Source organism: Solanum tuberosum, unplaced genomic scaffold (genome assembly GCF_000226075.1).
Source record: "Solanum tuberosum cultivar DM 1-3 516 R44 unplaced genomic scaffold, SolTub_3.0 scf00015, whole genome shotgun sequence".
Taxonomy (NCBI): Eukaryota; Viridiplantae; Streptophyta; class Magnoliopsida; order Solanales; family Solanaceae; genus Solanum; species Solanum tuberosum.
Window position 1 is genome coordinate 704,451 of NW_006238941.1, and position 7,274 is coordinate 711,724.

The window sequence follows — 7,274 nt, forward strand, 5'->3', positions numbered from 1 at the left end:
CCAAAAAGGGTTTTCCTAATTGCCAAGGTAAGGACCATAAACTTCTAACTTAGGTGGATCCACTAGCTAATGTCTATCTAGACAATCATCCTATGGGGGCACATAGGTAAGGGATAATGTTATTGCTTCTATAAACTTGGCGTCTACTAACGGGAGAGCTTTCATCTCAATATCCTCTCGGTGCTAAGAATAAATCCCACAGAATAGTCATTTCTTACTTGTTCTTATTATCCATCGAAGGGCACGTCATCTTGACAATCCAAGCTAAGTCATCATCCATGGAAAGGTATCATACAATAACCAATCCAAGCTAGGTTCCATTAGGATAGCTCTTATTCTTTCATTCAATTAGGTGAGAAGACCTTTCAACCTTAGAACCCTTTATTATGTGAGAAAACCTTTCACATCATGCTTTCATGTGTTTCATGAGAAATCCTTTCGACAACACAATAATAACATCATGATACTCTACTCTCAAAGCATCCTTAAAAAATTTGCATAGATTTCGTAAGAACATGCATAATTCAATAATTTACCTTTCAAGGTTCAAAACCCATTTTAAATCATCAACCTTTAGAAAACATGGGTTAGATACGAATTTCATCATAAATTCATGTAATTCTATCAGTACATGCTTAATTTCATAAAACTCTTCTTTTATAATTAAAATCCCACATCATATGATCATAACTTGAAAACATGGGGATTACATGGGTTCATGGGGAAATCATCATAAAATTATAGTATTTCATCAATTCATGCATAAGAGATCATAATTCAACCATTTAAATCAATAATCAAGTGAACCCATGACAATTGAAGAAAACCCTACTCATTTAGAGATTTCTAACTTTGAAAATAGAGGAATTTGGGAACTCTATGAATGGAAGGAATCCATGGATGAAAACTATCATACCTCAAATCCAATTGCTTATCTTCAATGGAGGAACTGAGACTTGACTTGAAACCCTAGGTTGAATCCTTCTTATTCAAGATTTCTAGAGAGAAATATTTGAGAGTTCTTTTTGGTGAATTTGAAGAGAATGAAGTGAATGAAATAATTTGGGGGTTGGAATCACTTATATAGGGGTATTAGTGAATGGTAAAATGATGTAGTGTAGAGATAACATAATTAAGAAATGACCCAATTGCCTTTAAATTTTACTGTCGACCCACCATCCCAGCCACGACTGACAGACCGTGGTCAGGACGACGGGACATGTTGCACGATCGTCGTTCGTGATTAGAACCTGGTTTTTGGGCCAGTTAACCATGGGCCCCAACCACGAACCGTGGTCTGACCGATGGTCCGTTGGTCAGGTTGTGGTCCTAGGCCTTCACAACTTGCTTAGGCAGTGCCACCCACAGATCACACCTACGGTCCGTGGCCCCATCCACGAGTCGCGGGTGGTCCCTGTAGGTTGGTGCCTACAGCTTCATAAAAGTGCTATCTTACCCTCTTTCGAATCCGGGGTGTTACACTAAGGACTTTGAGTTGTATGAACTCGTCCCCATATCGGTGCTCAATACTACTCCCAATAATATTACTCCTAATCATATGTTTAAAAACATTTCCTCATCCTCAAACTTTGAGATTATTACTCAAAAGGTTCTCTTAAAAGAGATAGTGCTCAAAAACTCCTTATGAACTCATTTGGAAATCGAAGTTTCCTTTCAATTTAAATGTAAAGACATTTACTCTTGGGATTACTTAGTTCCCATATATTAATTTTTGAAAAATGAAACTCAACTCTCCCCATCCTTATACTCAAATACTCAGGTCTTTAAACAAGTTTCAAAAGTTTGTAAAAGACTTCTCAGAAAGACACGAAAGGCTCTTTCACACTTGACTCTTAATCTTTTCTTAAATTTGAAATGTGAATTCAAGAGTTATGATTCATGATATAAAGGATCTCTTGATGATTAGATGTAGTTTAGAATAGTTATAATTAGGAAGAGAGTGAAGATACTTTTTAAAAGAACTCAGACGGGACGAACAACGGCAAAGGACGGGGGCAGGAAACCCTAGCGCACTGAGTGGCACGGAGTGCTAGACCCTAAACTACAGAGCACCATTTCTGGCGCACTGCTGGCACGGTGTGCCATCCCCTTGGCTCATTGATGGGGCGTCTCCCCAGGCCCCGCCCATAAAACCCGATGAATTTTCCTCTTCAATTTTTTACCCTAATTCACCTAGAATCGAATAGTTTCTTCCAAACTCTCTTAGATTCGAATACCCAACATAAGTACATGAAAATCTACTCAAAAACAACCCTCAAACTCATAACATTCGTCTCAAGACCTCATCGAAACCCATCATTAAATATTTAAGAACGAAACTTCAAGAAACTCATCAAGAACTTCAGTACATGGATTGTCATGGACGAAATTAACTCAAGAAACTCATGATTGGCTTGACGGTGAATGAACCCATCACTATGAAAGCTCACATACTTCGTTAGGATAGAATCCTTGGCGAAATCCCTCAATGATTGCAAGAAAATCTTGAACGCTTGAATCTTTTCTCACTTTTTCTCTTCTTGAAGTTCTCTCTAAAACCCTAAGGGTATTTTAGAATTGTGAAAACTAATCTAAGTCAGCTTAGGAAACTAAAAACGAGTTAGGTTAGTGGTGTAAGAAAAAGACCAAAATACCCCTCCTTAATTCGGATGAATTTCCTTAACCGGACAGGCTGAAATCATACGGGCATCTCCCTCACGCAAACTCGAAATTTAGCAAACTCGGTGGCGTTGGAAAGCTGACTGGAGATCTTTCATTTTATACCTTATAGGCCACCTAACTCATCCTTTGTTGAAAGTTATGGTCGTTTGAAGTTGACCCAAAACTCACAATTTAAGGCTAACTTGCAAAATTCTCAATTTAGCTCTTTCCAAATTGGTTCTTGCTAAAATTAGTTCTTTCTAAGACCGGGGTGTTACAATATCTCTCTCTGGGGAACATTCATCCTTGAATGAGATCACTCTAAATAGAACTAAGGGTGGCAACATCTAACACCCAGCTCAAACATCCAACATAGCATGTCAATTTAAAGAGTGTTTTACAAAAAGTCATTACCTTGGTCTGGAATTTCTCCGGAAGAAAAGAGATATGGGTGTCTCTTCTTCATATCTTCCTCAGCTTCCCAAGTAGCTTACTCAACAAATTGATTCCTCCATAAGACCTTGACTGATGTTACTTCCTTGGTCCTCAACTCACGAATCTGACGATCAAGTATCTCAATAGGTATCTCGTCATAACACAGGCTCTCCTTAACACAAATATTCTCGGTAGGTATAATAAATGAAGGATCACCCATACATTTCTTCAACATTTAAATGTGGAATACCGGATGGACTACAGCTAACTCTGGCGGTAGGTCCAACTCATAGACTACATTGCCAATCCTCTTGGATATCCTATAAGGACCAATATACCGGGGACTGAGCTTTCCCTTCTTACCAAATCTTATAACACCTTTCATGGGTGAAACCTTCAAGTAAATCCAATCATCCAACTCAAACTCTAAGTCTCTTATACCTAACATCGATAAGGATTTCTAACGACTTTGCATTGTTTTCAACCTGTCTTGAATGATCTTTACTTTCTCCATAGCTTGATGAACTAAGTTTGTACCTATCAACCCAGCTTCACCAACCTCAAACCATTAAATAGGATATCTACATCTTATCCCATAAAGAACCTCATACAGAGCCACTTGGATGCTAGAGTGATAACTATTGTTGTAAGAAAACTCAATGAGAGGTAAGTGATCGTCTCAATTACCCTTGAAATCGATCACACAAGCCCTCAGCATATCATCTAAAGTTTGAATCACACGCTCTGCTTGACCATCAGTCTGAGGATGGAAAGAAGTACTTAAATTTACCTTTGAACCCAAACCTTTCTGGAAAGACTTCTTGAATTATGAGGTGAATTGTGCACCTCTATCAGAAATTATGGATATCGGAACTCCATGAAGTCTGAATTCCTCTTGAATATAAGATCTGCATAATATTCTACTGAGTAGGTAGTCTTTACCGGTAAGAAATAGGCTGATTTAATCATTCGATCTACAATCACCCAAATCGAATCATGTATTCTACGAGACTGCGGCAAACCAGTAATGAAATCCATATTGATCATCTCCCACTTCCATTCTGGAATCTCTATCTTCTGAGCCATTCCACCGGGATTCTGGTGCTCTACCTTGACTTGTTGGTGATTCGGGTACTTAGCAACGAACTTTGTAATACACCTATTCATGCTACTCCACCAATATACTTCTCTCAAGTCACGATACATATTTGTCAAACCAGGATGGATAGAGTATCTGGAACTATGAGCTTCCTCCATGATCCTCTCTTTGAGTTCATCCACTCTTGGTACACACAATCTACCTTGATATCTCAACACACCATCTCTTCCTTATTCAAAAGCCATCACTTTCTGCTTATGAAAATTTGCCTTCAATTAAAGAAAAATAGAGTCTTGGTCTTGTCTCTCTTTCACTTCGAACACTAGTGATGATTCAACCCCATTCATCAGTACTACTCCTCCTTCATTGGAATCTATTAGCTGGACTCCCAATCGTGCAAGTCTAGGCACATATTTGGCTAACTATTTATTGCCTTCTTCAACATGGGAAGTACTACCCATAGACAATTTGCTCAAGGCATCAGCAACAACATTAGCCTTACCTGGGTGATGGAGAATACTCATGTCATAATCCTTGAGTAACTCCAACCACCTCCTCTATCTAAGATTGAGCTCTTTCTGAATAAATACATACTGAAGACTCTTGTGATTGATGAACACATCAACATGAACACCATAGAGATAGTGGCGGCATATTTTCAAAGCAAACACTACAGCAGCCAACTCTAGATCATGGATTGGGTAATTCTTCTCTTACATCTTATGTTGTTCGGAGGCATAAGCTATAACTTTTCCATTTTGCATCAATACACAACCCATTCCAACTCTGGACGCATCACAATACATAACAAAGATATGTGTACCCTCTAGTAAGGTCAACACTTGCGCAGTAGTCAATCGTATTTTCAATTCCTGAAAGCTTTTCTTACAAGCTTCAGACCATTGAAACTTTGTTGTCTTCTGAGTTAATTTTATCAATGGGGATGAAATAGATTAGAACCCCTCGCCGAACCTTTTATAATAACTAACCAATCCCAAGAAACCCCTAATATTAGTTGGACATGTGAGTCTAGGACATCTCTATACTGCCTCAATCTTGTGAGTTTCAACTCGAATCCCTTCACTAGAAATAATGTAGCTTAAGAACACCACTGACTCAAGCCAAAACTCACATTTGAAAATTTTGGCATACAACTCTCTATCGTTGAGAGTTTGAAGAACTATTCTGAGATGACTAGCATGATCTTCCTCATTCCTCGAATAAATTAGAATATCATCAATGAATACGATAAAAAATATATCAAGATAAGGCTTAAACACTATGTTCATAAGATCCATAAACATTGTAGGAGAATTAGTCAAACCAAAAGACAACTAGAAACTCATAAAGACCATAGCGGGTCCTGAATGGAGTATTTGGAATATCACTATTTCTTACTTTCAACTAATGATAGCCAGAACTGAGGTCTATCTTAGAAAAATAGGTGGCACCCTGAAGTTGATCGAAAAGATCATCAATTCTCGAAAGAGGATACTTATTCTTTATAGTAACCTTTTTCAATTAGCGGTAATCAATACACATCCTAAGAGAACCATTTTTTCTTCCTCACAAATAAGACCTAAGTGCCCCAAAGTGAGACACTTGGTCGAATAAAATGTTTATATGGCAGAATAAAAATTGGTCGAGTATGAGGAAAAGTATATATATCGAAGTCTATTTCTCTCTCAGGATGGACTCTGGGAAGATTATCTGGAAACTCACTCACAACTGCAACTGACAGAATAGGTGGCGTCTTACACTTGAATCATTAACTTAGACTAAGTGATAGATGCACCCTTGGAAACTAACTTTCTGGCCTTAAGGTACGAAATAAAATGAACCTTAGGGACTATTGAACTACTCTTCCACTCTATAACTGGCTCATTAGGAAATGGAACTTAACTACTCGAGTTCTACAATCAACTGAGGCATAAGAAGTATGAAGCCAATCCATACCTAGAATAACATCAAAGTCCACCATATCTAACTCAACTAAGTCAACCATGGTATCCTTGTGATTGAAAAAAATGGTACAATCATGATAAACTCTCTCAGCTAGAATAGATTCACCAACAGGTATGGAAATACTGAAAGGCTCGAGAAGTTGTTCGGGAAGGATATCAAACCTCATAGCAATATATGGTGTCATAAAAGATAGACTCGCACCAGGATCTAGCAATGCATATACATTAAAAGTGAAGACTTTGATCATACCAATGACAACATCAGGTGAATTCTCTTTCTCTTGGAGACTAGTGATAGCACACTGACAGTTTGCTCATCCACCTGTCCCTAAATTAGATCCTCTACGTGCATCTCTGTCTGACGAAGCCACTGAAGAAAATTGAGCTTTATTGCCCCCATTACGACTACCCTGCCTGTTCTTAGGGCACTTTCTCATGAAGTGACCTGCTTGACCACACTTCAAGAAACCAGTGGAGCCATCACGAAACGCTCTTGGGTGGTTCCTACCACTTAGCACATACAGGAATCAAATTGCCTCATTGTGCCACACTGCATTGAGATTGTGCAGGTCTAGTGATGAGTCCATAAATTGGACTCATTTAGGGCTTTATTTTAATGGAAATAGTGTCCTTCAAATGCTTGTTTTATCTCAATACCTGATTAAAATACTGAAGTTTCAGGTATTTGAAGTTTTAGTGGAAGCATGGACACTTAGGCGCAAAACGGAGCAAATAGGGCTGGAAAGAGCAAGAAATTAAATCCTGCGGATCACCGAGTTTAACTTGGCGAGTCGCCGAAACGACATGAACTGCCCTTCATTCCAATACGCGAAACCTTGAAGGAAGTGGATCAAAAGGCGAGGAAAAGAGCAGTCGGAATCCTGCGGATCACCGAGTTTAACTTGGCGAGTCGCCGAAACGACATGAACTGCCCTTCATTCCAATACGCGAAACCTTGAAGGAAGTGGATCAAAAGGCGAGGAAAGGAGCAGTCAGTGAGTCGCCGATAAGTTTCGCAAAGCAGTTTTGTACCGCCCAATGATCCAGAATGCGAGGATGCTAAAGTCAAGACACGGAAGGCGATGAGCTGACCAAAGGGAGGATCGCCGAGTTCA